Source organism: Wyeomyia smithii, chromosome 2 (genome assembly GCF_029784165.1).
Source record: "Wyeomyia smithii strain HCP4-BCI-WySm-NY-G18 chromosome 2, ASM2978416v1, whole genome shotgun sequence".
Taxonomy (NCBI): domain Eukaryota; kingdom Metazoa; phylum Arthropoda; class Insecta; order Diptera; family Culicidae; genus Wyeomyia; species Wyeomyia smithii.
The window spans coordinates 168942524-168956761 of record NC_073695.1 but is presented as its reverse complement, the minus strand read 5'-3'; positions in this window follow the sequence as shown (position 1 = coordinate 168956761).

The following is a 14238-nucleotide window of genomic DNA, read 5'->3' as shown; positions in this document are numbered from 1 at the left end:
ATAACTGGTCACCCGTTTTGATGGGATGTACAAATCAAGCCTAATAATTAGATCCGAAACGCGCAAACTGGTTTGGCTCAGGTCCTAAAGACTCTCACGGCATCGCGGAGAGTAATTTTTCGATGTTAGGTATAACTTACACTAGTCTCAACGGCTTGTTGGTTATAATGAACATAAAACAATTCATGCGGCGAAGACGCATAATCGAAGGCAAGCAAAGCACGACGCATAATCGAAGGCACAAAGCCGCTGTGGTTTCCGCGGTCCGAGCCGGCCGCCGACCCGCCGTCGGAAGCGGTGGCCTCTCGCATACAAACAACTGATCTACTAGTTTTCTAGGATTGTTCAAACAGGTTTTCTTTCCCTTAGTTAAGTCCGAACGAGCGATAGCGAGTAAGGACAGCATACACTTGAACAATAGAGTCGGCCAAAGGCCGCGAGTGTGTGTTGTTGAAAAGAAAATAGACCATTTCTTGATTCTGCCATTCGTGCTCTCTGTGATTCTGTCATTCGTTATTCTGCCTTATGAAATATTCTGCCTTTCGTAATTCTGCTTTTCGTGATTCTGCCTTTCGTGATTCTGCCTTTCGTGATTCTGCCTTTTGATTTTCTGCCTTTCGTAGGAGACCCCCGATGGCCGTTATCATTAGACACGGCATGCACTGTCCCTATTTACATGGTTGACGTAAGAGCCAAAATGACCAAAATGCACTTTTTCGTTGATTCGGCTTCCTTTCGCTAAGATACATACACTACAAATGAAAAGAAAACTATTTTGTTCTGAAACTTTTGAGAAATATTGGAAAAACGTTTTGGCGTAACTGCCAATTGGTTGCAAAAACTGGCGTCACTCCATACAAGGTGCAATTGTCTATGTTACGTCGTTTTACTCGACTGTCTAACTATTGTCTGTTTGTCTAAGTTAAGTCGTTTAGTTCGACAAATATTCCGAGGAAAGGGAAAAAGGGGAAAGGGGGATTGAATTCTTGTATTGTATATTAATATTTTTACAAACACTCAGCCTCAGAAAGGTCTAAAGTCACCGTGTCCTTTCCCCCTACTAATGGATATTTGCATTAGATGAAATAAATAAAACGTGTGTGTATATTACGGTGGGTAAATTCAATCGAGTTGCCAGAACTTTTTTATGGTTCTATGTGGGGCCCAAACAATCCTGACACTACCGGAAGTGGATTGATCGATAGCTCTCTAGAAAGAAACATGCGAAAAAGTTTTCCTATACTAATTTTCATATAAATTCATGTACATGCATATGTAATGCACCAATCAGAGGCACGAGTAATCCATATTCGGCAGGTTTAGCATTTGAATAAAAAAAAGTTTTTTTCTGGCTCTGTGCTGTCAAGTTTGCATTTTTCCTTGTAACGATTACCCACCTTAGCGTAAATGTAAGTTTTTGTGCATGTGTTTGTGTGTGTATGTGTGTGGGTTTGTATGTGTGTTTGTGCGTATTTGTCTAATTGAAACTGCCGATGGACAATAACTGACGTTTGACCGAAACACGATTGATGAAACTAATTCAACTGCGAGGCAGAGTGGGAAGTAGTCGAGTTTTTACGCCAAGCTATGCGAACAATCTGTGAGAAAAATGCATCTTTATTCGCATAAACTGGCGTAGCGGTTTTTCTGTATTCATTACCATGGGCGGACTCGTATAATCCATGGGGCCTCTATTCAAACACCAATCTTCATAAAATTGACAGACTATTTTGTTGAAATTGTATCTCAATATAATTATTTGGGTTGAAATAACAAAAACGCGTTTTTCTCGCAATGATGGTGTTGGTTGTTACGTCAACTATGTAAACAGGGGCAGTGCAGGCTATCTGGTCCGATTACCGGTCTGTACATTACCTCCCGTCCTACCTTAGCATTCAAGTCCCCAATAACGATCTTCACGACCCGTCGTGGGCAGCTATCGTAGACCTGCTCCAGCTGCGCGTAGAACGTTCCCTCCTCGTCGTCGGGTCTTCCTTCATGTGGGCAGTACACGTTGATGATGCTGTAGTTGAAGAACCGGCCCTTTATCCTCAACTTGCACATCCTCGCGTTAATCGGCTGCCACCCTATCACGCGTTGGTGCATCTTACCCAGTACTATGAAGCCGGTTCCCAGGTCGCTGGTGGTACCACAACTCAGGTAGAAAGTAGCCGCCCGGTGCCCGCTTTTCCATACCTTCTGTCCTGTCCAACAAAGATCCTGTAGCGCTACGATTTCGAAGTTGCGTGGATGTAGCTCGTCATATATTATCCTGTCGCATCCTTGAAAGCAGAGCGATTTGCAGTTCCATGTCCCAAGTTTCCTTAGTCCGTAGTCCTTATTTCGTTGCCTAGGTCCATGCCGATTGTTCCGATCCGTATTATCTCCTACGTTGTTTGTTACATGTTGTTTTCCGGGGCGGCTCGTTGGGCCTTCCCCAACCCCTTGTCTCGCCGGGGGACCATCGTGTCAGCTCTGTTCAGAGTCCCACGCTGCCATCAGGACGTTGATCAGCTGCTCCTAACATGGAGATCAGACGATGTTTTGAGCCGCACCATCTTGGAGAACAGACGCTTGGGTTGGCGAAGCATTTCCTCTACCGCCGGAATAATTAATTGATCTTTCACTGCCCCTTATTTTGCAGATGATATTTACAACAACAGCAACTCGTCACGAGTCTAAAAATCCCAGGTTTTCTAACTTCGACACCAGAGACTTGAATGAGTTTTCAGGTAAACATAACGGTGAAGCGATGAACCCGGCGAGCAATTACGATGCGACACTTTGACGTAAGTTGAACGTAAATTGCAAATTTAGAACATACCTATTCATAGGTTTTTTTAGAAATTCCTTAATAAATTCTGAATGCAATGTATGACTTGTCGCCTGCAATACTCTTTGAAGCATTCGTAGGTTTATGGCATTTTTTGAGAATTTATGTGACCTCTCACACTAAATATTTTAATTTTGTTTACAGTGAATTTGAGTCGTTTAAATTTATTAGCAGTGGAATGAAGTAAATTTACACAAATTTTGTTGTTGTATGACTTTACTGTGATTCGACGTATTTCTGAAAAATTAACCAGATTTTAATATTTTCAACCTTTTTTTTTTCATTGAACTTATCCGGTGGTATTGAGACCAGCTCCATGAAAATTGGCTTAATTGACTAGAGATACAGCGGTTCGGAAACATTAATACAATGAAATCATGCAATTCTTTTTTTGACTAAGAATTACGTCTTGCGGCAACATATATAGGCAGGGCTGTCATTCGCACACTCTTTGCGCTCAGTGTGTTAATTTTACGTCAAGGCACAACGAGAACGGTACCTACACATTTTGACAACAAACAGGCACAAAGAGAAAGAGCGAAAACGAAATGACTATGAAAGATTTCACCAAGTGGGAAATATTTCAAGAAAGAGAGAACGGAACAACACTTTGTGCTGCTTTTTGTGACACATTGCGTGAGAACAAAGAGCTTCAGTTTGAGCAGTTTGCCTTGCGTTGCGGGTAGAAAAAAAAGCAGAGAAAAGTAACCAAGAAAGGACCATATACATTTTGGAGAATTCATTTAAACACGATTCTTAATGGCGTGTACGTATTTCTTAGGACATAATGCGCACGTCCAGACATGTTTCTGTCTCGGTATTCATATACAATCACTACATGCATTCACTACTGATACCGTTCATTGAGGTGGTAATGACTGGTATGGAAAAAAATGTCCTTCGTCGCATTTAGAAGTTCGTTCAACCGAAAAGTGAAACTTTAACCGATCGATTTTTTTTTTCTGATAACACCAGATCTCGATCTTTCATGTATTTTTAAAACATTTGGTATCAAAATTTTTTGATATTCAAAAATTCATGAACTACCTGTGCATTTTTTCCATTGGTCACAAAATTATGCTTTCATGTTTCGGAAGTCAGATTAAGCTGAAGTTTAGTATGGGAACTTTTTTCGAAGACGAAACTATTGAGCCCTATTTCTAAACGAAATTCGAAAAGTCGATTTCTATTGCCACCCTACTGTTCATGTACGAGACATATTGCGGCTACCTCCGGGAAGAAACTATTTTTAGTTTTGAAACAAAACGCATTTTGCAGCACTGAAAATTAGCTTCTTAATTATTTCAGTAGGAGTCAAATGAAGTGCAAAAACCAATTAAAAATTTAATGCTATAATCGTTCGTTTGTCAAATCCGATCATTGCCCCAAGCAACACAGAAAATAAGACACAATGTGTGGTGTCGCACATTTTGGCAAATGCACAAAGTGTACTCAGTCGCATTTTTTCGGTGCGAAAGAAAGAGGAAAAGAGCGAAAGGGGAGAAGAGAACACAAACGAAAAATCGGGAGTGGCACGCACGGTTTGATGGCAAATGTGTTGTGTATAAATTTGTGTGGTTCTGTCTGCAATGAGGTGAATTCCAGCCCAGTATAAAGCTCCCTGTATATAGTATATAGTTCCCTGGAAGTGGTTCTGCAATAAAAAGCTATACGTCACCGGGTGAAGGACATTCCGAAGAATCTATAATAATGTGGTTTTTATTCTGAATTGTTCGAAGTTTGAGACTGTTCGAACCCCAGTAACACACGTTGGTATTGAATAGTTGACGTTACCTATTCCATGACATCAATATCACCAGAAAAGCGCAAAACATGAAGGCTAGTAGAACAAGTACCGATAACTGCATGAAAGCAAGCCAACTTGATATAATTAAGTGGCAAAATTCATCTCGAGTACTAATACGGCAATGCGCAAATCTGTTGCTATGACAACTGTTAACCAGCGCATGCGCAAATGTGTTATGTCTGCGCAGTGCAACTAGATCGGCAATTTCTTTTTTCAGTGGCAGTTTTAATTGATTATAAAATGATGACAAGAAATAATATTCAACCATTCAAAAAGAGTTGTTTCTTTCGCTTGAATATTGAAATTGTATTCGCATAGTTTCAACGTTATCTGAATATAAAATCTAACAAAACTAGAAAACGTTGTTAGATATACAATAACAAAAATCTAAAGTGATATTGGTTACACTGCAAGGGTTTTGTTTATCTTTTGATGGCGCGTCAAAACCGCTCCGAATAAATATAGAAATCGTTCATATAATTTCAATAATAATTTGATCAAGTAATTTTAAGTTAGGTGTTAAATGCTACGACTACTGTACTAAGGATATGCATTTTACAGGTACGTAGTGTTGTTATTAGATTGTGTAATGTCTTACGAAAAGACCAAGTGATAGTGATTGTCAGTCTTGAACTCATGTTATTAAAAACATCTCCAAAACCAGAAAAAAGAGCTTGTTTTCGAAATGCGGTTGTATTACTGATGAAAAACAACTTCAAACACAATATAATAACACAAGTTTTCAATTGCGCTTGTAGTACACTTATATGACTACTTTCGTTGTTACTTATTTTCTAACATGTTTTGTGTGTTACTTGGGAAGTTTGAGTCAAAACGGTACCTAATTAAAGAGTCAATATATTCTCGTTCATTCATTACACTTCATCCAAAATGTTAGAAGACATGTAGTTGTAAATTCGATTTCATCTCCATGTCTCAGCATAAACTTTTCTTTTCCTTCTGCAATATGCAACGTCCAACAACAGCTTAATAAAATGTTGGAAAATTCTCTGTTGTCTGCCCCCATACCACACTAGAACGCATTATCAAACCTTCAAAATGGTCAAGCCTTATACTTTCCCCTAACACGGTCGACAGAATGTTACACCTAGTTACCGGGAATGCACTCTTTGGACTATATAAGAGCCAGCTTTTGCTCAAACCAATCAGTTTACTAGTGGATGGCCACTAGTACGGTCCTAACTAAGAAGCAGTGGGTAGCACCAGTAGCGACAGCGATCACTGTTGCAAGAGATTGATTCACTGCGAGCTGGGTTGACCATTAGCAAGCATAGCTGGAACAGGCGGCGATTGCGAATATCACTAAACTAAAACTAAACACAACCTTCCTACAGAGTACTGCAGTAATCATGAGTTTACTATCAAAAAGCGAAGTGCTATTTACTAATAGGAACTGTAACCATCTTAGTAAGATAATACAGCACCGGTGATTGGTTCGCTGTAACTTTGCAAAACGAATAACAAACAAACTGTCATAAAATTGGCATAGGGGAACTGCTCCATTATTCATCTCATAAGCCGATATTCACGAAGAATGCACGAATTAAACACCAAATTTTCACGAAATCATTAAACAAATAAACAAAATACGCTTACGTACTCTTATGGAATCGTTCAGCGTTGTATATTTAGTAAACTTAGCTAGATTTATCCTAAATTTTCTAAAACAAACAATTTTTCACAACGCTTCCATATCCATCTCAAAACTTAAATCACTGCTCAATTATTCATCTCACGACGCCCCCATATTCATCACACTACAGTGCTCTGTTAATCATGAATGAATCACATTATCATGAATGAACGTAGCCGCAGCCCGCCGTAGTAGGTTACCTAGATATCCGCTGTAGTTGTTTACGTGCAAATATGGTAACCTAGGTAACCACTGAAGTGCTGTCCATTTATGTCTATTATATCGGAATAATTCAACATTTTCAGTATGATTTGTTCGTATTAACTGAAACCGATTTGGCAACTTTTGATTTTCTTCAATGCAGTGAAAACAGATGAAAATACATACAGTTGAAATTTAGGAATTGTAGAAATTCATCTCATATATTTCTGTTATAATATAATATATATAATTCAAGTTGGTTTTTGGAAATTTGAGGTGAACATTTCAAAGATTAAAGTATTCTTAGTGTAGTGAGTGATTTTGTTTAATGATTGAAAAAAAAAATGGTCGGTTGTGATGAGAAAAATATTGGTTGGCTGCTGAACGAGTCCCGTTGTAGCCGTACAGAACAATGCGCGGATTTGGTTTTCTGAGGTACGTAATTGAATTAAATGTGTTTTCGAGTGCAGATGCCTGACTATTATATCAAATTTATAGCTGTTAAGTGAGTTTTTGAGGAATATACTTTATGAGGAATCTAAAGTGAACTAAGAAGAATCCATTCCATGGATTAGCAGATCGATTTAGTTAGAAAATATGCGTTTTTTCTGTTTTAAATCGTGTTTTCATGTTGTATGAGATGAATATATGGGCTGCGATGAATAATGGAGCAGTTCCCCTACTAAACAATATCGCACGCTAGCGTGTGTTGTGTTTTCGTTGTCGATATTGTTTGTGGCACATTTTGCATGTGTAGGATAAGTACGGTACACCGTGCCCAAGCGCTGAGTCAAGAAAATTTCCAGTTCGGAAAGATCCTCGATCTGATAGAGAATCGAATCGATATCACAACCGTGTGGGAGAGCGAGCCGATCGACATCGCTAACCACAGAGCCACGGGAACCACACTTTCTGTAGTACTGTGGATAGAATTGAATTTTACTACTACTTAGAGAGTGGAAGACAAATTTTATCTGCTGCACACACAATGAAATGATTTTGGGGCGCCTAGAAACTAATTTCTCTTCATTGCAGATTGCCATTTGCATGACGTTTGGGATGACCAGAGCCGGATTTAAGGGGGGGCCCAGGGGGCCCGGGCCCCACATTTTTGGGGCCCCCACAAAACGAGAAAAAGTTCTTTTCGCTATCAAAAATGAGATTCAATCAAAAGTTCAATTTACAGCAAGAAAATTTAAACAGATCATTCCAATCTGAAACTTTGCTTCAATGTTATTTTTTCGCGAGCGCCAATATCACAATTAGGGTAGGGACCGGCTTAAGCAGTAGTGCCTATTTTAATCAGTCGAAGAAAACAGGCCTCAAACTCCTGCATTTTGATCAATATCGACAATTTCAATGATGGAAACGAAAACTTTGATTGTCTAGCTGTCTTACGAATAAAAGAAATACCGTTAATCACAAAGCCATCTCTGAACAATTGCAATTGAAATAAATCGACCTATATTGAAGCCATTCAGGAGCCACTTCGTGTGCTGAAAAAAAAAACGCCTGGAAAACAGATGGAAACTGCTTAAAATAGGTTCGGGGGATTGGTAACTCTGATTGATGATTGTTAAAGTTTGCTAACTTAGTTTTACAATCTGAAAACAAGTTCTGACAGAGAAAACGATAGAGAACAGATTGATATACTACTGTTCGAGTTTCACCCAATACATTTCGAGTATTTCGTCTGAATACACAGGTGGTTCCTAAAGCTGCTTAGAATATGTTCCCTACCCTACATCCATAAGAGTTCACCTTCGATTCTCTTGGAATGACACACATTAACACATCGTTTGAATCGAGCCAGCGCGCATGGGAGGTTAAGCGGAGAAAGAACATAATCTAGAAGTTTTTTTAATGCATTGCTGTTGATTCCAAATAAAAATAAGTTTACTTGTCCGTGCGCAGATAGTTTTTTCCTAGTTTCTGTAGATTATTGCCAGGGTCGCCTTATATTTGAGCAGTCTTTTTCAAATCGTGTGCAAATTTTTACCTGTGGATCACAATTTTTCAAATTGCGGTAGAATTTTTTTTGATATCAAGAAAAAATTTTCAGATTTCAGATCTGGCTGTAAACAGTAAGCAAGCACCACATTTATTATTACATTTGTTCAAAATGTGCGATCGCCACAAAACCACGCGTGTATATCAAAGTGAAGCTCAAAAAAAAAAAAAAGATTACACGAAGAAAAAAATCATAAACTCGTTAGTGCGTTCAAAAATCATTTTATTTGAGCCTAATACCCCGTTCAAACTACACTGCATATTACCTGATATCGGGCCATTCGTGCTGTCGAGGCCATAGCACCATGTCATATCCATATCACCTGATATTCCATACAATCGAGCTGTCATTGGAAATCACCTCGGCAACTAGTATCGCGGATATCATGTTCGAAAACCAATAAAAACCAGATTTGCCGCAGTTGGCAACACGGCCAAAAGACATTTGACGCAACCCTACAAATTTCGAAATTCGCGTTGCATGCGAAATAGATAGAAGGAAACATTTTTACTCTTGTCATCCCGCACATTTTGACAATTGCTTATGAGAGTTCGCGTTGGTGCGAGCCAACTAGCTGAAATCTCTATCGTAATTACATTGCTCTTGTTGTCTAGTTTTTGTCTTGATCTGTTTTTGTTTTCTTCTCTTTTCAATTACTAAAGTAAATGTCAAACCATATCATCTGACTGTAGAGTGAACACCCGAAGTGATATCCGATATCATCTGGCGATATCAGGTAATATGCGGCGCAGTCTAAACAAGGCGTAACTGGAGAAAGGTCTTTTTCGAAGATGAAGATGATTGAAAATAGGTTGCGTACGACTATGAACTTAGCATTGTTGAGTTGAGAGTTCGTTATTCTGGAAGAGTTGAATGTTGATTATTTAATTAATAAATTCTTTGAAAAAAAATCTAACAAATTTTTGGTAACTTTTGAATACAATTTAATCGTACGATAAAAAACGGTTGTTTTTTTTCGGGGCCCCCACTGTAAACTGGGCCCCGGGCCTACGCAATCGTAAATCCGGCTCTGGGGATGACTATCGTCCTATTGCTACCTTGGTTCAGAACTTTTTCAGCAACAAAATTGCACATTACAGCTAGTAATAGACAACAAAATATAACAATCCGCGCGAGTGCAAAATTTTTTTTGACTACTTCAAAACCAAATGATTTCACAATTTTTAACACAATTCCTTTTTTTTTTCAACAGGGTCTATACTGCCGGTAACCGCAAATCAGTCCCATCTGTAATTTTGTCAATTTTGAGTTAGCATCGTATTTTGGCCTAGCTTTGAGTATATTTTCAGATGTACCGATAAAAAATAGTGGTTTGTTCAACAAAAGTGGAAATCAATACCAAGTCGAATTGTCACATTAGGCAAAGTAACCGCAAGTCAGTCCCAGAGGAAAAATAATCGAAAGTCAGTCCCGATTTACAAAAAAACATGCATAATACAACTGAAAAATAAATGGGGAGTAAAAAATAGTTCGATACGACCGTTTAGATGAAAATAAGTTATCTAGTAATAATTATAAATTACTAGTTGAACGTTCCCGGCGATGCACGGGATCAAAAGTTTAAAAATTAGGAATCATTTTCAATAACTCATTGCATTATTAGCACAACTCACTTCAAAAATATTTCACTTTTTATACGTCCATCATCACTTTAAGTACTTTAAGGTGAAACGGGACGTGGTCGCGATCAACTCGAATTTTGCAATCTAATTTTTTCTTGATTTATGAAGACTACGTACATGAAACTTTGATCAATTGTTTTCACAACTGTTGCATGCTTGAAGTAGCAATTTGAGTGCTGTTTATTTAGTGGAAGCCGAATTTTTTACGGTCAAAATACAGAAGTAAAAAGAACTCTAACCTCAAAATTGCATAGAAAAAGGCCACAATCCAGTTTCACCTTAACATTCTAAGAACGTACAGAACGGAAATATCCATATTGGATTGCATTTTGTGATTTGGGGATGTTTTACAGAAGCTGGAAGTCGCCATTTTGGATTTCAAAATGACGTATGGAGTTCGGAAGTTTTGGAAGTATTGAAATGGTTGGTCAAATACCACTTTAGATTATTTTCCTGAAACCAGAAGTCGTTATTTTGAAAAATGTTATGTGGGGTCATCCCAGTTCCGAATATACCACACTCGGGTGATAACCGGATATTCGTCAATCGTTCACAGTAAAATCTCTTGTTATGTAACTTTTAGAAGAAAGAAATCAAAGTAAGAAGAATTTAGCGGGACCATTCATGCTTAGTTCACCTCTATAATCATATCTAAAGAGATAACATGTGAATTTTTATAACAAAAATGTTTGTTGGTGTCCAAGGAACACGTCTGAGAAGAAGTTAACGTTTTAATCCACTTATGTGGATACCAAGAAATTAAAAAAAAAAAGATTAAACCAATGAAATGCGGCCTTTCCTCCAGCCAAATGTCCCAAGATCTAGTTTTGGTAAAAGTAAAAAAGTATTTCGAATCCCGTAATGTGTTACTATTGACAAAACTACGAAAACATCAGAAATGTAATTTTTATCTGCTCGACTCGCACCAAATTAAAACATAAATTCTTCTGCAAGAAAATATTTGCAGATGTTTAAGGAACAACGGAAAAAAATTAATTTACAGGCGAATTGAGCTCATGCTCAAAAAGTCAAAATTTTGCAGGTATTATATGTATAATATATGTAAATTTCAAAAAGAGTATTTTAATGTGTTTTCCAGTATCCAGAAAATCATCTTCAAACATACGTAGTTTTTAAATCTCAAGTTTTAGTAATAAAATACCTATTATTTTATCTCAAATGTATTTCTTGAACATCAACGATCATTTTAATGAAAAAAGAATCACATGTCATCGCTTTGAATTTTGATTTGGAGACGAATTAAGTATAAAAAGTCATAATTTTGCATGTTTTACGTAGTTTTGTGAATAATATTTCAAGTTTTAGTGATCAGATACTAATTATTTTTCCTCAAATGTCTTTCCTGAACATTACCAAACATTTTAGTGAGAAAAGAATCATATGTCATCGCTTTGAATTTTGATTTAGAGGCAAATTTAGCACAGAAAGTCAAAATTTTGCATGTTTTACGTAGTTTTGTGAATAATATCTCAAGTTTTAGTAAATAGATACCTATTATTTTTCTCAAATGTCTTTCCTGAACATCAGCGAACATTTTCATGTTAAAAACCTACATGTCACCGCTTATTATTTTTGGCTCAGAACGATTCAAAATTATAATGATTACTGTACACCTCAGAGACTGAGGGAATAATATCAATAAGACCAAGCGTTACGGAATTCCATTTTTATATAGTAGATTGGGATTATTTTTTAGTTTGAATTGGTGATGAATTTATGTGGAGCAATTTTCTGTTAATACGAATTCAAGTCAATTTTTTTTCTTGGTTCGCTTCTTCGTGGATCTATCCGCAAAATCTTGAGTATCGAAAAAACTTCCATCATAATCCTGGGAATCGTTCCAAGAAATCTCCAAAGGTGATGCTCGAACCTCAAATGGATTTGGATCATCTTGACATTTGTTGTCGGATGAACCAACTGCAGTCCCGGCTTCAGTTTCTTTATCCGAGTCCTCACCGGATAAGCTTCCATCGGTTCCGTACATCATGAGATTTTCCAACGTCGACATTTCTAAAAAGGTTCTCATGGACATACACTTCCTAAGCGCGAAGCGAAGAATTGACAGTTTTCCACGGCAACGGATAACAACACGTCAACACGCACTATAGTTTCAACATGGCAATGTGACTGACTTGCGGTTACTTTTCTCTTCGGTGTAGAATGTAACGGCAAGTCAGTCACACTCAAGGTTTTTATCATAAAATCAATTATATCAATGGTTTTTACAACGTAATTAGTGCAGGCTATGCAAACTATATTTCAGCATGAATATTGTCAAAATAATTCATCTTAAATAAGTGATAACTATGCGTGAATGAAATATCTTTCGAAGCTGTTTTCTCGTTTTCACATTTTTACATATGGGACTGACTTGCGGTTACCGGCAGTATACCTATATGAACATATCGATTGTTTTCCCAAACCAATTGCAAGAAAAACATTGACACCTGACAGGCTGTCGTAATTCTACGTTAACCTTGCGATCGTGTCAATTACTTTGCATAGATTTTCATTATCGTCTTACTTCTTAGAGGTATACTAAACACATATGGCCGAGATGCAACAAAACCTAACGAAGCACCATTCTTTTAAATTTAAATATTAGCATCGATCGATGCGGAAATTTATAAACTTTATTTCATGCAGAAGCGAAAGCATATTAACAGTTATAACAAAGCAGCATAGTTAGAACAGTGTTGAAACAAAAATTTTCTTTACCAGGTTGCAGAAAGTACACTGTATGCTTAAATAATGAATATCAATTACTCAAACTAATATTTTTGGCGCTTGATTCGGTTCAGTTGCACCTCGATCAAATCAATAACTAATATGGCTAGTTTTCTGTAACTGTAGCTTGTGGACCATTGAATAATTCACTGCATATTCCCTAATTGATGTCTAGGTGGCTTCCGGATCGGCAGAAATAGTCCATCTGCAAGTCGCTTGCGATCCTCACAATTGAATTCATCCTTAAAATGCACCCAAGTTATTAATATAGTTTCAAATTCCATGCTACAGCCATGAATAGTTTATATCAGCAACGAGCTTCATTGCAACTGAAACGTCCCTACGTACCATACGCCGTTGCTATCGACGTCGTCGCCTAGACAACGGCATCGGTAATTACCGGAAATCTATTATTCTGACATAAATTTTCAATGATCAACATCCGTCTTCCGTCGCAGGCACAAGGCAGTAAGCTAGTACACAATCGAGAGATAGACACGTTCCGAACATTATTGCTTGACTGCTGTTTCAATGTCTTCAGAGCTTCCCAATGTCGGCAATTCGTGTGCAATGTTTTTGGTTAAAAATCCATTTTTTGTGCGATTTCAATGACCCCAGAAGTAAAATAATGTAATTCATGATTTATCGAACACATTTAATAAATAAATAAATTCAGTTGATTCAATTTATTCACATTTAGTTCCTGTAACTTTAAAATCCAATTCTGAAGTATTCTTTAAAATACATAAATTAATGCCTGTTAATCAAAAAGTGCAAACTACTTGATTCTAGATAATAATAGCATCTATGTACTTGAATTTTAGCAATCATCCCGCTGATGAAATACAAAAAAAAAACTATTTACTTTCTTCGACGACTAAACCTGTCTAGTGAGACTAACGGTGTCTTTCATTGTGCAATAATGCGATCATAGCAGCAGCATCAACCAAATTGATAGCAATTGAATAGCGGACCACATCGCATCATCTTCGTTTGCATGCCACGTCCATAAACACCCAAGCCACGAAAGCACGTGTGTTCGCCACGGAAGAGACCGATATATTCTATTTATTCATGGAGACAAATTAACTTCGTCGTCCAAACGCATCAGAGATAGAAACAGAGGGTGTGGAAGCGGTCCGTTTTCAATTGGAAATTCCCGACAGGCAGCAATTGATGTGGTCTATGGGCATAATTTATGCAGTAATCGTCACTTAAGGCCACGTGGACGAATTTCCTTCCTTCCGGTTTCCATGTCACATAAACGACTAATGCAACCGGGTTTTGGTTTGGCTCGCAATAGCGACCGCCTGGTGTGAGATGTGCACTGAAGCGTTGACC